This window comes from Dermacentor albipictus, unplaced genomic scaffold (genome assembly GCF_038994185.2).
Source record: "Dermacentor albipictus isolate Rhodes 1998 colony unplaced genomic scaffold, USDA_Dalb.pri_finalv2 scaffold_17, whole genome shotgun sequence".
NCBI classification, from domain to species: Eukaryota; Metazoa; Arthropoda; class Arachnida; order Ixodida; family Ixodidae; genus Dermacentor; species Dermacentor albipictus.
Genome location: NW_027225571.1, coordinates 1945274 through 1962804, shown reverse-complemented (window position 1 = coordinate 1962804; position 17531 = coordinate 1945274). Strand labels below are relative to the sequence as shown.

Sequence of the window (17531 nt, the reverse complement as noted above, 5' to 3'; positions counted from 1 at the left end):
GGACAGAAAATCCCGGAACAAAAGATGATTAGAATCCTCGGCATGTGGTTGCAAGGAAGCCGGAAATGCAGCCACACAATATGCCTGCTAAACAAAGCAGCAGGACAGGTGGGCCGAATGATTAGCAGAGTGGCACACAAGCGATATGGCATGAAAGAGGAGGACACACTCAGGTTGGTCAACAGCCTGATAGTCAGCCGGGTCACATACTCACTGCCGTACCATGCAATCACCAAAACCGAAAAAGAGCAAGTGGAGACCATCCTCCAGAAAGCGTATAAAACAGCTCTACACCTCCCAAGGAACACATCCAACGACAAACTCATGCAACTTGGAATCAGCAACACTTTTGAAGAACTAAGGGAATGCCAGCTCAACGCACAAGTACGAAGACTCAGCAATACAACGACGGGAAGGGCACTCCTGACAAAGCTAGGTCGGGAAGTAGAATAACCACAAAGTAGCAGGGCCACAATACCAGACCCACTAAGAAAGAAACTACGCATACAACCTATCCCTCGCAACATGGACCCAAACCTCCATGCGAGTAGGAGACAGGCTAGGGCAGAGTTTTACGAAAAGACGATGGGACATCGGGACAATACAGTCTATACCGATGCGTCCCTACACTCACACGCACACAAAAACAACGCGGCAGCGGTAGTAGTAAATAATCAAGGAGAATTAATCACAGGACTCACGGCCGAGGTGGCTAACATAACCGTGGCAGAGGAAATTGCTGTCGCAGTGGCAGCGGAAGAAGGTTATAGAACAGGAATATCCCTCAATATTCTAACAGATTCACAAGAGGCGTGCCGGAGCTATATAAGAGGCAGAATAAGTAACACGGCGCTCAAGATCCTCAGCAGAGTTCCAGTCGCTGAGGGACAACCCACACATAACATTATCTGGATACCAAGCCACGCAGGGATCAGGGGCAACGAAGGGGCGGACTGCCTAGCTCGAGGGATGACCAGCCGAGCAGGAACGTCAACCGCCCCAGAGAGGCCACATATCAACTGCGGGAACAGCTATTCAGAGCTATTAAATCTCTATAAGGGTCTAAGATATCAATATCCGCCACCACATAAAGCATTAACAAAGGAGGAGGCCACAGGATGGCGGAGACTGCAAACGGGCACGTTTCCAAACTTACACATACTAAGTAGGATGTTCCCCACGCAGTATAGCGCAACCTGTCCGTGGTGTGGAGCTAAGCCAACACTATACCACAATACATGGGAGTGTACAAGAAACCAGGCATTCCACAAACACAAAACACCAAGTGCGGAGCAATGGGAGAGCTGGCTCACCAGCCGCGAGCTAGAGACTCAAAGAGCTCTAATAGCACACGCGTGCGAGGCGGCCCGGCTCAGTGGAGCCCTGGACTAGGGGCCCATCCATGGCTGAAGAGGACTCAAGCTTCAAGAATGAAGACTTCGGCCTCGACCCGCTAAAACATTTAAAGAGGCAATAAAGTTTTCCATTCCATTCCATTCCATGACAATGTGGAAGTCAAAGTAACACCTAAGTATTTGGAATTGTTAGTTTCATGCAGAGCTGAAGAACCTACACTGTAAAAAATTTCCGTAATTTTACGGTCAAACATGCCGTAAAAATTACGTAGACCGTTCAGTTTCATGAAAAACGGCGGAATTCTACGTAAAAAAACGGACGTGAGCTCTGTTTTTGAAATACGGAAAACCGTCCGTAATTTCATGTGGAGGGCAACTGAGCATGTTAAGAGCGAAAAATCACCACGCAACGAATATAAAGAAAAGACACGGCCCACATTTACCAGCTGTTACATAATATCACCATAGGTAACGCTGCTTGAACATTATTCATAGGCGAATCGTAAGTACGCCCACACAACGGAAGAGGTTTCAGTGGTGGCGCTGCTTACCACCGTTCATCGCTTCTACACGACGGGTTGCATTTCTCCGCCGCAACAGTACAGAGTGGACAGTGGCTGGAAATGGCGGTGTGTGGTGGTGGTAGACCTGTTGCATTTGGGATTTCACTGAGAGAATAAGAAGGAATCGACGATGGACTGCTACGCAAGTAAGTGATTTAAGTGTCCTTTTTGTTGTTGGTGCACGTCGCGCGTGCGAAATGCACCGCGATGGCCGCTGACGGGCTCAACTGTGTTGTGTGAGCATGCCCTGTCAATGCCCTGTAACGACATTCCCGCTTGGCCGTAAGGATTGATAAAGCCGCGGCATTGCGAGTCTGTGATAAATGGCGTAGCGTTTGTTGTGCTGATTTCATATAAAGTACATTGAGACGCGTAGGCAACATCAGCGACGATGTCGTCTGTAGCAGTTCGTTATCGGCTGTATGTGGCACGTTGGCATTCCAGCTTTGCAATGTGTTGTGATGTGTTCTTGGCATTCCAAAATAAAGTGAAGTTACTGTTCTCCTTAGCAATCTCTCACGGCGCGTTGTAACACTATGTTAGCCGTATTCGGCGACGCATTGCATCACAGCGAAATTCTATTTTTCCTTAAGCTTAGGACGCAGTGTGCTTGGCGTGCATAATCGCTGTGTTCATACCCGTAATTGAAAGACTGCTTCTGGAATTGAAAGTCTGCTTGTGTATGAAGACCTCATGGAGCATGTTGCATGCGATGCCCCTACATCACAGTGAATGGACGGTGTAGCGTGCTTGCTGCCGTAACCTCGTGCGGTCTGCAGTGTTAGGTAACACTGGTGTAACACGGTGCCTTGGAACACAAAGACAGGATCGAGCCCGAGCAATCGTGCGCGATCGCACTTGAAAGTGTCCGCGTGATACCCATTAAGGGTCGCTGGAGAAGAAATTGATTATTTTGCTAGCTGGTAATCGGCATCAGATGTTTCGCGAGTTTTTGTTTTTGTTTTGTTTTTACTTCATACAGCTACCAGGCTGACTATCAACGTTCTGACGCAATGCGTCAGCATTTAACGTAATCTGGGAGTGGATTGCCACGTAAATTTTGCCCATCTGCGGCCGTAATTGTAAAGCAAGTGCATGTGATAAGTAATTTTTAACGTAACCTTGACACAGAATAGCGGTGCCCAAAAGTGTGTAATGGACATCCAAAGTTACAAATGTTCCAAACTGGTATAAAAAAATCAAAAGATGTGTCAACACTGATGTTAAAGGCTGGTTCTAATACTGACTGTCTCTAATTGCGTAGACTAATTTTCAGCATACAGGCATCAATACAATAATTATTCTAAAATACATGTTGTGAGTTATGTAGAGCAAAATGTCTGCTGTTTTGCCGAATAGAAGGTGCTTCATGAAGTCTTTTCTTTAAATGAGTTGAACGATACAATTGAAGACACCAAGCGATACCACAGCAATCGGTAATTCGGTGACAAGCTTATGTACAAGAGTATTTGTATATGAAAATGTTTTTGCTTTACTGTGGACGACCGGTCTGAAAATACCTGATATTATTTGCTTCAATTGCAGCTATTGCACCTGTCAAGGATGTCTGTGTGCCGGTTTGTGCACAATTTCTCAGCCAGCGGGCCTGAGAAAGTGTGCCACAGCAGTCTGTGTAGTGGTGCTCTTTGTTCTGGTAAGCTGTGCCATTCTATTGTATATCTGTCTTGCATATGCAGTCTTATTAGACAGTGATTGCAAATGTTGGTGGAATGACGAGGCCTATGCAAGTAGAGTAATTTTTGCAAGTGCATTCAAAGGATAATTGATGATTTGTTTTCCTGTGGCAACAAATTGGTTCAGTATGAGCATGTCAACTTGAAAGGGATATTGTTTCATACCTGACTTGGTTGCACATATAAGTGGTGTTTAAAAAAACACTTATAGTGCCAGAGTTCAAGACTTGAGGCAACAGATAAAACACGCACCAATAAAATAACTGTTTGTCTAGTGTTGGCTTAATGAGTATGCAACAACACTGCACACTGATCGTTAGCACTGTCATGGCTCCATGGTAACTAAGATTAGCCACGAATAAGCTCACTGTAAGCTAGTGTTGAGCTAACTATAACAGGTGAGTATGCGATGATGTAATTAAGTGCAACATTGGAAGGCAACGTAACAATGTAAAATTATAGCCTGAGCTCGCAGCTACGTTGCGTGGTCAGGCGACCAAAAGATATGAATATTTAAAAGGGAACGAACAGTGCTACTGCCAGTACGAAGTGACAGCGTTGTACACAGCAACGTATTCCCTTTGTCCTGTCTGTAGCCCTGTTTGGTTCCCTTCTAAACATGCACCAACAAGCAGCCCAATTCAGAATGCTCCGGCAGGTTGATCTGAATACTTCAATTTGCCAAGCAGGTTAAGTGATGACACGCTAGCATAGTGGGAGCTATTCTGAAAGTTATGTCTGCTATGAAAATGTGTCATGAAGATACTTCACTGCTAAAAATTTGGTGTACAACTGCACAAAGCGGCATCAATAGCTATGTTGCTCCCCCATCTTGTGTCAAGGGTCTGTGCATGTTTTGTAAGATAATCCTTGAGTTGTCGGCCGGTTTGTCCCACATGATTGCGGCTGCAGGACAGTGGCATATTGTAAATAGCACCAACCGTAGTACCTATGAACTCCAGCACATACTTTTTGATGTAAACTTCACGTGTTGCCCTGGTCCGGTTAGCATTTTGAACGTGCCCAGATTGCTTGGCACTGAAAATAAAAAGGTAGTTTCAACTCTCTGAGTAATTTGCTTGAATTGATGGTTGCCTTTGTGTACAAATTGCATAACAGTCATCGGCCTTGGCTTTCTCGAAGTTGTCTGACCTGAGACGTCAGCTACATTCAACTCCATTAAATGCTTCTTGGCAATGCATGCTAAAAGGCTGTGCGAACGCACTGTTGAAAGCAAACGTATTTGGTTATGGAGGCTCCCCTCCACGTCGGGGTGGTACGAAGTGTTAAATGTGCTCTCCGGTGTTCCTGCAGCAACAACATGCTTCAGTGTTCAGGTGCACCAATAGAAAAGGTAGAAACACCTTTGAGTGCAGGGAATAGCTCCAGCTCTATGCTCACCACAGAAAATCTTCAGGCCCAGATAGTGGAGCTTGCCTTTCAGTAGTAGTTTTGCTTACTTGAACATGCGCGGTACTTTGTAGGAAACATTAAAAAGTTGCTCAACCACTTTAATTGCGACTTTTCACTGCCGAGAACACTGTCAGCTAGTCGTAAAACACTAGCTGCTGTAAGAACCAGCGTAGTAAAAGTATTCTGCTTCATTGGAAACTTTCTACCCTATATGACGTGAAGTAAGCCTACTAAATGGGTTGAGTGATTTGTTTTCTGTCTTCTCTACAGTGCTAGATGAGCTCATGGAAGGAAGAAAACTACATTTCAATGGATGAAGTGCCAACAGAGACAGCACAGTCAGAAAGAACAAAGACAGGACAAGGTGCTACTTGCAACTGTTTATTGAGGTCAAAAGCACTGAATATATAGCCATTGGGAGAGGGGGAAGAAAAAAAAAAGAAGCACTGATTACGTGAATGCACATGTGCAAAAATATGGAAGAGGCATATGAAGGGAATCATAAGATTAACCAAAATCTAAAACTTATCTAAAAACATGCGTTCATTTCTGTAAATAGTCGGAGACAGGGTGTCGACACAGGCGTCCCCTCTTTTCTTAGTCTGGTTGGCCTCCAAAAGTTCACATGCCACAGTGTCTTTGCTTTTAAACATGATTGTTGTATCAGGAAGCCTTGCTTCACGTTCTTGCTTATTCTCATTCCCAGATGCCTTGCAATGAAGCAGCAAGTTTGAGCCATAACCATTTTTGAGTGAAAGCTTGTGCTCCTGCAGGCGTTCATTAATACATCGGCCAGTTTGTCCGGTTTACTCCTTCCCACACTTCAGCGGTATGCAGTATACGACCCCTTCTCCGTACTTCACAAAAGGTTTTGTGTGTTTATTAGAACACTCTACTTTCTTAGTCATCATATCCAATCAGACGGCACAAAGTAGCAAGTTTTTGGGGCTCGGAAGAAACCACAGGAATTTTGTATTTCACGATGACATGTGTAATATTATGCGCTGCTTTGTGAGAATACAATATCACCACTGGTTTAGCTTTCTTTTCCAATGTTTGACCTTCTTCACTGCTTCAGTTTCTTTCTTTATGCACCTTCTTCAACAACGCCTCCAAAACTTTACTCAATACCAAACAAGGAAAGCCAGCTTTCTTCAACTTCAAAATCTGTTCGTCAAAGGTTTTGTGTGCCTTATGACAGCACAATTCTTTAAGGGTAAATTCAAGGCACATAGTGGCAATCGCACGTTTAACAGTCTTGGAGTGCATAGACTTATACTGCAACAATTAATTGCAGGGTCGGTATACCGACCTCGTGCCCACAAAGAATTTCTGCCGTATCCAGTGGCGATACCGTATTCTCACGAAGTGGCGCGTAATCTTAAACACGTCGCCGCAATATATAAAATTCCTGTGGTTTTTGCTGCGCCCCGAAAGCTTGCTACTTTGTGCCGCCTGATTGGATCTCATGACTCTAAAAGTAGAGTGTTCTATTAAACATACAAATCCTTTTGTGAACTGTGAAGAAGCGGTCGTATACCGTGGAAGTGTGGGAAAGAGTATATCGGGCAAACTGGCTGATGTATTAGTGAACACCTGTGGGAGCACAAGCTTTCGCTGAAAAATAGTTATGGCTCAAACTTGCCACTTCATTGCAAGGCCTGCAAGGATGAGAATAAGCAAGTATGTGAAGCAAGGCTTCATGATACAACGATCGTGCTTAAAAGCAAATACACTGTGGCACATGAACTGTTGGAGGCCAACCAGGTTAAGAATAGAGGGGATACCTGTGTCAGCATGCCTGTGTCTGAATATTTACACAAGTGAATGCATGTTTTCAGATAAGTTTTAGATTTTGGCTAATCTTATGATTCCCTTCATCTTCTGTGTTCTCGCACGTGTGCCTTCACACAAGCAATGCTTCTGTTTTTTTCTTCCCCTTCTCCCCATGGCTACATATTCAGCAGCTTTTGACCTCAATAAACAGTTACAAGTAGCGCCTTGTCCTGTCTTTGTTCTTTCTTACTGTGTTGTCTCTGTTGGCGCTTCATCTTCTGAAAGCTCTGCACCAAGTAGCCCCACAACGTGTTCTACTGGAAAACTACCACTAGACAGTGATCTTCCATTTCTTGACCTCATTGTTTTCTTTGGTGAGTGTCATGTGCGCTGCATCTATGCTCCATCTTTTAAGGAGGGAATTCTGCCTTTCGCATCAGCGCACTGTTCGGCTGTGAAGCACTGTCACAGAAGCACGAAATAGCATCCTCAACAAGTCGAGGAGAACTTCTATACCCAGGTCTAACATTGGCCTACAGTGGTGTGACCACTGTTAGATCACATTCAGAAGGTCAGCCATAGTCTCAAAAAGACTGTTGGGAGAGCTAGAACATTTATTTGTCACGTCAAGCAATCTGGGTTCAAAAAGGTGAATCAGACCAGGCCTTGACGCAAAGTGTAGCAAGAGGCACATGCAGCAGTTCAAGTGTGTGGTTGTTTACAACATCCCGCTGTCCTGCAGCTGCAACTAGGCAGGACAAATAGGCCTAATATTTATTTGTGTGCGTGTGCGTACGTGCGTGTGCGCGCGCACGCTTTTGTGTGTGTGTGTGTGTGTGTGTGTGTGTGTGTGTGTGCAATTAACCAAAAGTCTTAGCCTGCGCTCGTGTTGTTGGCCTTCTCCCGTCTTTTCGTGTTGTCCCCAAGTAATCAGTTGGTGTCACATTCTTATAGAATTTGCAGTTATGAGATTCATGCTTTGGAACATGATCAGAAGCTACCAAATGGATGACATAATCCATCTACATGTGTTGGTGTAGATAAATGTGTCTGTGCAGTAGGAGTAGGGCATCATATGTGCTTGTTTAGCACTTATGCACTTTTGTTTCCAGAGCTTGTGACACAGTGATTCAAACTATGTCTGTAAAAACAGTGCTGCAAGTTGCAAGGAAATGTTACAACACTTGTAGGTGAAGCTCGGTGTTGTGAGAGGTTATAGAAACTTGCTTTCAACTTGCGTTTTGCAAGTTTCTAGAGCATTTTTTAAAGATGCTTATTTAACTCCCGCGTGCATCGTGTTCATGACTCGCTATGAAACTGTCAACAAGTATGTCCTTTATGCCATCCGTTTCTGAAGATTACATGAATATAATTAACCCTTTGAGGGTCGATCTTTTTCACCATATTCGACCGCCCAGGTTCGTTTTTTTTTTTATTGCAGATTCCAATTAGAGACTTATTTCGAAAAAAATTGACCGTAATTTTTCTAGGGTGTCCGTAAAGTGAGAAAAAAATTATTTTGTGTTGGTACTTATGTACTCTGTATTCATGAATAACAATAATAAAAAAGGAAATAAACCTATAAGAGTAAAAAATTTGATACATTGTTATAGTTCAAAGCTTTGAAAATGTGCACACGAGAATACCTTGCAAGACTCAAATGTTCCTGCTCTTTGTACTGTTATGTACAAATATGTACTGTTATGAGCAATATGAAAAGGAACACAGGAACGCGTAGAAAACACCCTCAGACCCAGCTGTATGGGTGATACGCAGCGCCCACCATCGGAAACAAAGTGGAAAGGGGAACGCTGTTCTAACAGCTGTTCGCACTCCCGCCATGTGTCTGCAAAGTGCGGAATTTCGCATCGCCAGAACACTGTTCGATATTGCGTCACTGGTAACCTTTTGCGTCGAATCGTTACAAAAGATAGCACTGTTCCAGACTTCGATATTGATTTATGGTAAGTCTTCTAAACCGGGAAAATATGGTCTTTAAGGGTGCGTTCCAAGTTAGTTTATTGGCACTTGCCGAATATTAAAAAGATATTGAAGCAAACGAAATAAGGCAATAGCGTTATCGCAGCTTATCCTCGTCCTTTGTTTTGTTCATTGGTGGCCTAATAATGCGTCATGCCACCATCGACTTGAACGATGGCCTCCATTCTTTGAGGCAAAGACGCGTAGAGAGCCTCGATGAATGCGGTATCATGCTGAAGGCGCTTCCACTCATGTTCTATTGCTTCCCATAGTTGGTCGGAGTTCGCCAATTGTAGTGAGCTCTTCGAAAGGTTCACTTTCATACGGCCCCAAACGTGCTCTATAATGTTCATGTCGGCACCCTTCGCACACCACTGAAGTTGCATTACCCCTCGCTCTTCCAAAAGGCGCGCCACGTCCTTCGATGTGTGAATGGGAGACAAGTCCTGCTGGAAAAAATAACACCCATCTGGGTGCGGCCTGTTCAACACATAAGGGATCATCTGGTGCTCGAGCAGAGTGCAATACGCAGCACTGGTGAACCTCCCATCAATTCTCGCCAGTGGGCCTAGGCCTGCGTGGGAAATCGCCCCCCAGATGTTCACAGACACGCATCCACTGGCGGCCACCTCCTGGATATTCTGCGGACTAAAGCGCGTGTTTGCGGTCCACCACACTCTCTTTCGTTGGTCCCAGCGGCTCGAGAACGTGGACTCATCAGAGAAAACTACATACTTCTACCCACTCTCGCTCCACCTGCGGTGTTCAGTAGCGAACCTCAGGCGAGCCGCTTTGTTGGTTGCGGTGAGCAGAGGTTCCTGTGCGGCGATGTGACTTCGCAGTCCTGCTTCTCTAAGCCTTCATCGTACCATGCTGTCGCTCAAGTTGTTCAAGCCAAGAGCGCCTCGAGCGTCCTTTGCACTTTGAAATGGTTTGTCGCTGACGGCAGCCACGATGCAAAGGTCTTGGTCGTTCGTTGTCGATCGAAATCGTGTGCGGTGCGGCGCATCGTTTATGCGTCCTTCGTCTCGGTAAGCCTGGATAATCCGGTTGACCGTTTTCAATGGGCGGCTTGTCACGAGAGCAATATTGCGCTGTGTATAACCTCTTTTAGACATTTCTATTATGTTTTCCCGTTCTTTAAAAGGCACTCGAGGCATCTTGAGGTTACAAATTCAGAGTTGACTGCTCTGCGTGGGCCACTGCAGTGTGCGATGTGAATTTTTCTGAACGAACTTCGTGCAACAAAGTCGGGCGAGAGGCAGTTTGTCAATGTTCTTTTTAAAAAATTTTTCTGTATTCTATTCCTCTGTCGTCATTGGTTCGAGCGTCGCCGCTGTTCGAGGTGCCACTTACAACTGAGTGCGTCTATTCAAATAAAGAATCGGTTTGAAATACAGGGCAAACTTTTTCTCAGAGTACTATCAAGCGGTTGCACGAAGAAAAAAAGAGAATGAAAGAAAAGAAAGTGAATCGGTATAAGTCACTGGCGACGATCTCACCGTCTTATCGGCTGTTGGACGATCCATGACGTAAGTTGCTCCTTTGTAGAAATACCAGCGTGGTGAGAGTGCCAACAGTTAGTGGAAGAGCGCTCTCCTTTCCCCCTTCGTTTTTCACAGTGCCATCCGCGCATCGCTCCGATTCTGTTTGCCACACGTTCCTGTGTTCCCTTTCATATTGCTTATGATAGTACATCCATAGCATAATCGAACTGTGTAGGTGCACGCACTCAAGAAAACTGTGCGGTTGTGTGCCCATCAAAAAAGCAAAACGTGTACAAACTTCCGCTAATCTTCATCTTATCGCCAGCCAGATGCAATTAGTTTTCGCGAATCTCAAAAAAAAAGAAAAGGAGCAACAGAAGCTCATGCACAGCAGCATCCTTCCTATGCGCACCCCTGCGAGCACTAAATGAGCGAGAAACAAGCAGTAGCCTTTTGAGCGATTAGTAACGAGATAGCCATCAGTTTTGCAAGCGCAAGAAGCCAAAACCGCCCGCGAAAACAAAACCCAAACCGCCATCCGTACGCACGCCAATGCTCAAGCGGTAGTACATAGACGCGCAGGAGCAAACTAGCGCTAAAACAAACCATGCAACGAAAACTGAGAGAGTGAGGCGTGCAAGAGAAATTCCCTGTATTTCCACATAGTGGCAGCACATGACAGAAAAGAAAAGGTTAGGAAATTGTCGTGCTTTTTAAACCTACAGACAGCGCCGTAAATATACGGCATCTACCATTTTTGTACTGCGCGGTGCGGTATATTTACGTCATTGACCCTAGAAGGGTTAAGGAGTCATGCTCCTTGAAACAATTTCCCGTAACAACATTGCAAAATACCAGCTGAGGGTCTCGCATCTCTTACATATGCTGTTTTGCACATCATACTTTAATAAAACTGCATTTAGTAGCTGCACAGCACAGGCCCCATTTTGTTTTATCACACTTCTTTGTCTTTTCTCCCCCTGCCCCAGGTCTTATTTCAACAACTGCTATCTGCAGGCCGTCATAAAATTGCTTCAACATTGTTGACAGATTCCAATATTTTTTTCGAACCATTCTTTCATGTGAACCAAAGAAAATTAACTTGATTAGCCTGACATGAAGATGAATTCGAAATAATTTATTTATTGTACTTGCTTGGTAGCACTGAACTATTTCTTTAATCAATATAATGCTAACAATTCACCTTTGTATTGCTGGGTGCCGGTAGAGATATGGTTAGTTATTCACCAGAAAGGATCCCGAATTTTCCACCTTCTTAGTGTAGGTTAGACACTCACTTGTTGCACTTCACAAAGAGCAACTTGTGGTTGCTAGGAAATAAAAGTTTACTGAGAATTTTCATGCATCGAATTTGATTCTGTGTACTAGCATGTTTGTATTAGCATGTATTTCATAGAGCTGAGGCTTCATAAATGTACATTCTGTCATTCAATGTCTGTGACATGGTTAAGCAGGTTGACCATATCTAATTAGAACTTCCTATGTTCTGGGGCACTTGTTTGCAACTTAAATTATGTGGTTTGGTGCTGTCAGTGTAAGCCTAATGTCGTCTTTTGTTCTCCCAGGAAGGACGCAAGCATTGCTGAGGAGCCAGTTGACCTGCCGCCACACTAATATTGTATTTGGTAAGGTCTATTACAGATCTTATTTTGTGTAGTACGTGCTATAATTGTGTACAATGTGTTCAAAACTTCAGTAAGTGGGCTGTTCGACAACAGGTGTTTACAAATTAATAATTATAAAAGATGTTCAAGGTCATTAGTGATACAATTGCTGCTCACTGCTGAATTTTTTTCCAAATTAGATGATGAGCCATCCAGCAAGTGCGGCTCTCCTGGCTAATTATACAAACTTTCAAATATGGTTAATTTTTTATCACAAGTGTACAGCAGTCGGGGACAACTGTTCACAGCGACAATTTCATAATATTTACTTACATGCAAAAGTGAGTCAAATGTCAGGTGTACTTATGAAGTTTTGTGAAACAAGTTCATCATCATATTGCTTACTTCATTGAAAAGTTTGTCGCGGAATTCTCACTTCTATGAACAGATCAACAGTTGTCGAACGATGGTCGTCTCTATAGCCAATGTTTGGGCAAGAGGCTTGTCTTCAGAGCACTAATAAGAGACTTCTTTGCCATGCAGCTTGAGCTGATCAGTATGAAGAGATTACATAGGATAGGAACACAAAGCATTAGTGGGCCTCTTCGATTATCAGTCCTTGACAGTCCTGGACTGCTTAGCAGTGCTGTCCCGCATTCGATTTTCTCAATCAGCTTCGGACGCCCCATCCACCAGTCCGAGAGCACCCAGTATGTATCGCATTCGTTTTACCAGAAGTCAGACTCTGCGGACTCTCAGAGCTGTCAGCAGATATTTGTTCTGACATATGCAAGTAGCTAGCAGACGGCGGCTGTCTTAAAAAGATGCACGCGGGCTTGACGCCATGTTTTAAAAGAGGCTGTGTGTTTATGTGTACTTTGTGCGTTCCAGACAGCAAATATCATGCACTCAGCTATCGCTTCCGTTAAATCGATGCTTCGTGTGCCATAATGCGAGGTTTTCATGAGGGGTCTAATTGCTGCAACCTTAGTCCTTGTGTTTTTTAAGACAAAGCACAGTGATCACGCGCAAATGCTTGCTTTTCTTGATGTGTTTCGTGAAATCTGTCATGCTCATTGCTATATGCATAGTAAACAGGTAGATTTTGCTTTTCAGATGAGTGAAACTGGTGAACGAGGAAACGTATCATATTGCATGTAGATATTTAATGCTGGTAGCTGGCATGGCATACAGGGTGTTTCACGTAACTTGAGCCAAACATTAAAAATATGCAAATGCCACATAACTGGACAGAACCAAAGTAATGTTGTTTGCCCTCGCTTCGAGATACTCATTTTTTTTTTCATTTTGCCAGATTAAATAATTAGTATTCGGTAATTAATCAAATTCTCAAATATTATGATTAATACATGCTACATAAAAGTGTTTTTCCTAGCGTGAAAGAAGCCTGCAAATACACACTAAATTGTTGCGTGACTGTCCATTCGCAGCACCTTGCGTGTATTCGCGAGCTTCTTTCTCGAAAAAACACTTCTACGCAGCATGTCTCGAACAACACAAAGCTGTATGGGGAGCTTTTCATGTTGCTCTACAATTTTCTCATGGACACTTCTAATCTAGTTATAATATTTGAAAAGTTGATTAATTAACGAAGTTGAAATATTTATTTTGGTGGAATGAAAAAATATCCGAGTATCTCCAAGTGACGGCAAACAACATTACCTTCGTTCTGTCGAGCTACGTCACACTTGCATATTTTTATTGTTTGGCTCAAGTTACGTGGGACAACCTGTATAATCAGAGCTTCACCGATTGCTGTTGTCATGTGTGCTGATCCCTTCTGTTACCCAAATTCGAAATTTTGCTTTTGGTTGTGCAGGATTAGTAGACAGTGTAGACGCGCTTTGTCCTAGACACACGTCAGGCCTTTAGTAGACGGTTTCATGAGCTTTGAGGATATCGGCCTGTGCTTTGTGGGTGAACAGTGATCTGGCACAACCGTGTTTTTGCTTATTTTTGTGTGGCAGTGACGCTTAAATTTTACAGGAAATAAATGAGCTGGCTTAAATACAGCGGTTAAAAGGCCCGAAGAGCGAGAGCACGATGTAAACTGAGCTTTGTTAACATGTTCAATGTGCTCAGGCTGCGATTCCATTATGCAAGCTTTATGGTTGTGCCGGCGACATGGCCTCTGAGACTGCATTATTTTGATGACCACGCTACTGAATTTGCTGGGTAGGGCGCAATCTACAAGTAGCTAAAAGCATGAGGTAACGGGATTGAATCCCGTCCACGGTGGCTGCATATCAATGGGGGCAAATTATGAAAACACCCATGTACTTAGATCTAGGTGCACGTTAACGAACCCCAGGTGGTCGAAATTTCCAGAGTCCTCCACTACGGCTTGCCTCGTAATCAGAAAGTGGATTTGGCACGTAAAACCCCATAATTTAAGTAGCTAATAGCGGACAACAGCAGCCAGGAGAGCGACCTCCAATCGCGGTGCTTTCAAACAAAACCTCGGACAGTCCCAGGCAGCGGGATCACATGACTGTGATGCGCCCTTCTGTCAATGCTAGCCAGACCAGAAGCCGCAGGTGGTTTGCGGACAGTCTGGGACTGCGTAATCGAAGGGGCGCAGACATACATACGCTCTCACATACATTATGTCCACTGCGGGATGAAGGCATTTCCTAGTAATCTGTAAATATATATGGCTTGCGCCAACTGACTCCATCCTATGCTTGCATATTTACAAATTTCTTCATGGTGCCTAGTTCTCTACCGTCCTCAACAGCGGCTTTTTTTAATTTATCATGCATATCATTTTTTGTCGTTCCGTTGCTTGTTGAGCAAACCTTCATTCTCAAGCTCCATTTTTATCATGCCAGGTTTCAGTCTCTTAGGTTAGTTTTATCACAATGCAATGATGGTACTTTTAAGACTAATGGTAAGCTATAGACGGTGACTCAGTAATGTGTGACTTAAGTCTTCTAAACAATTTATAGTCTTTAAATTTTCTTCTACTGATCCAGGACTCCTGTGACTAACTGCCTTAAGTAACATACTTCATTGCCTTCTTGCCCTAGAAAATATAACTGGTGCCTTCTTGCAGGCCTTTAAAGTGGCAACATGTGTACTGCAGACAGTAGGGCATGTTCAGATAAATTCAACTGGACATGCCTGGCGATCACTTTTAATTTTGATTTAAAAGTTTATTTTGCTGCCCGAGCCTGGCGACAATGAAATTAACCTTAGTTTTCCAAGAAAAAAAAGGTGTCTCTGCAAAAAACAATATAGAATGAACTGTTTAGTTAGGAGCATTTTTCCTGGATTTTACCGAATCTGCACTTTGGATAGATCCGAAGGAAATAGTGTTGTCGCTGCGGGTTTAAAAATATTTTGTACCAGACTGCAGGCCAATAGCAATAATTTCAACTAATTACCACAGAGTATCCCCACTACGGTATAAAGAAGAAAAATTTCGGAACGAAACATTGCACAAATTGACCAAAGTTTTTTTTCTTTGCATTTACTAACAGCACGGAATTTGGCCATCCTGTTCCCATGAGTCGCAGAAATTTGAGCAAATAGCTCTGTCCTCATTGGCTCTCAAAATCTATGGGAAGTGCTCATGTTTAGGCATGTTAATGAATTACTCTACTTTAAAATTTTTTAGGAGAGCCTTGATTCATTTCAGAAATTTCCCGAATTAAGCGCATTTGCATGAAGCAATGCAATCTAGAAAAATATGTTGCATTATTTGTTTCGTTATGGGATTGCAAGTCAAGAAACGGACAGAATAAACAGTGCTGCCTGCCAGAGCCATGTATGGGGTCCAGGCATAATTGCAGGCTTCTTTACAAAAAGGGCAAATTTTTTGGTGAACACAGTGCAATATTGTAACTTTTTATGAAGATGGGAAGGGTATGTTGATGCATTCGGGACCGTAACTTTCAATTTTCACTGCTTGAGTAAAAAGAATATTACGCATTGATACTTCTTCCGTGACACAACAGACCATATCCAAAAGGGGCTGACAGCTGTTGTGACACAGTTGTGGTGCAAGCATGGTTTTTTTGTATTGTCGCTATTCTACCAGCCTGTCAGCTGGACAATATCTTTGGCTTGCTTGTTCTGCGTCGGAAGTAAACAACATGCATGGTTTGTGCTTGTTTCAAGAGTGCTTAATTGTTTTGGGAAACAGTGAAATCTGCAAGGTTGTTTAATGGAGCAGTGAAAGTTGAAAACTATGGTCTGCAGTATGTGGCCATGGCAGCTCTACCTAAATATGGGAGATGTAATCTCCGAATGTCATAATGTGCACGTGACATCTTTGACTGTTCCAAGCAAACCATCAATTGACTTGGGTCCTTTCTATCTGAGGCTTTTTATGCTATAAGGCTACGAATGAATATATACCAACATGGCTGAGTCTGAACCATTTCTTTTGACAAGAGCACTTGTAGTGACAGTTGTGAATACGAAATCATTGTTTATCTGAGTAACAGTAGTGATGCTGATGGTAAATAATTGAACAGCCTTAATTGATTGGTGTTTCTTACTTTTCAGTCAAAGCCGAAGGACTCTGCAAGCAGCCAGTCATTCCAAGTCTCGACCAATCCTTCCTCTAGTCAGCCAATTTCTAGTGTCTATGCGGAAAGGACTTGCGCAAAACTGGACACGGGACACTAAAAAGGCGACAAGGACAGGCGTAAACTTCCAACCGGTGTTCATTACAAAAAGGTATGTATATGCACTCTTGCACACTTGATCATAATCTGTTACAATCGTGCAAGTCAACATGGTCATCACAAATAAACAAGCGCACCAAGGCCTAAGGCGGCTTCCCGCATACAAACCCCAGATATTCAGATTCTTTAACAGTCAGTGCTATAGGGATGGCTTGTTAACGCTGTTGCATTCTGCAATAGCCGCTGCCTCAATGATGAGTCTAGCGTTTTCTTTCACACTGCTTGCTATTATTTCTGTTTTTTCAAACAGTCGATGACATTTGCATTGGCAGCAATGGACTCCAAGGAAACCTCCTTTCCCGTTTTGTACTTTCCGATTATGTTCCTGTAGTCTAAAGTTTAGGGAACTTCCCATTTGTCCCACGTAACGCTGCCTGCAGGAAGGAGGTATGCTATACACTATTCCTCTTGAGCATTTGATGAAACCCTTTCTGTGCACAATGTTGCATGATTTTGATTGTCTGCTGACAGGGCTGGTTTTGGCGCATTACTTGGATAGCTTGCGGGGCGCGGAAGAAATGACCAAGACTGCAGTCCTTTGGCCTATTTTCTTTAGTTACACCTATGTGATACTGTTCACAGGAATCTAGCAGTCATCCCATACATTACGCTATCTTGCATAAACTAAAGAAAATAGGCCAAAGGGCGGGAGTTTCGGTTGTTTTTCCCGCACCCATCAAGTTATCTCAGTTATGTGCCAAAACCAGCCCTGTCAGCAGACAATCAATTTCATGCAACATTGCTCACAGAAAAGGTTTTGTCGAAATGCTCAGGGGGAGTAGTGAATAGCACACCTCTTTTCTGTGGGCAGCGTTACGTGGGACAAACGGGAAGGTGCCTAAATATGAGACTACAGGAACATAATACAAAAGTACAAAAGGGAGAGAGGGTTTCCTTGGAATCCACAACTCCCAATGCAAATG

General features: G+C 43.5%; 1 long non-coding RNA gene across 1 annotated transcript; it reads left to right on the top strand.

Annotated features, from left to right (window-relative positions):
* The first annotated feature begins 1926 nt into the window (after positions 1–1926).
* On the top strand, positions 1927–16488 carry LOC139051985 (uncharacterized). The gene is made up of 4 exons (XR_011509645.1): positions 1927–2064; positions 3464–3572; positions 11855–11914; positions 16427–16488. It is a non-coding gene; the product is annotated as an uncharacterized lncRNA (long non-coding RNA).
* The last annotated feature ends 1043 nt before the right edge of the window (positions 16489–17531 follow it).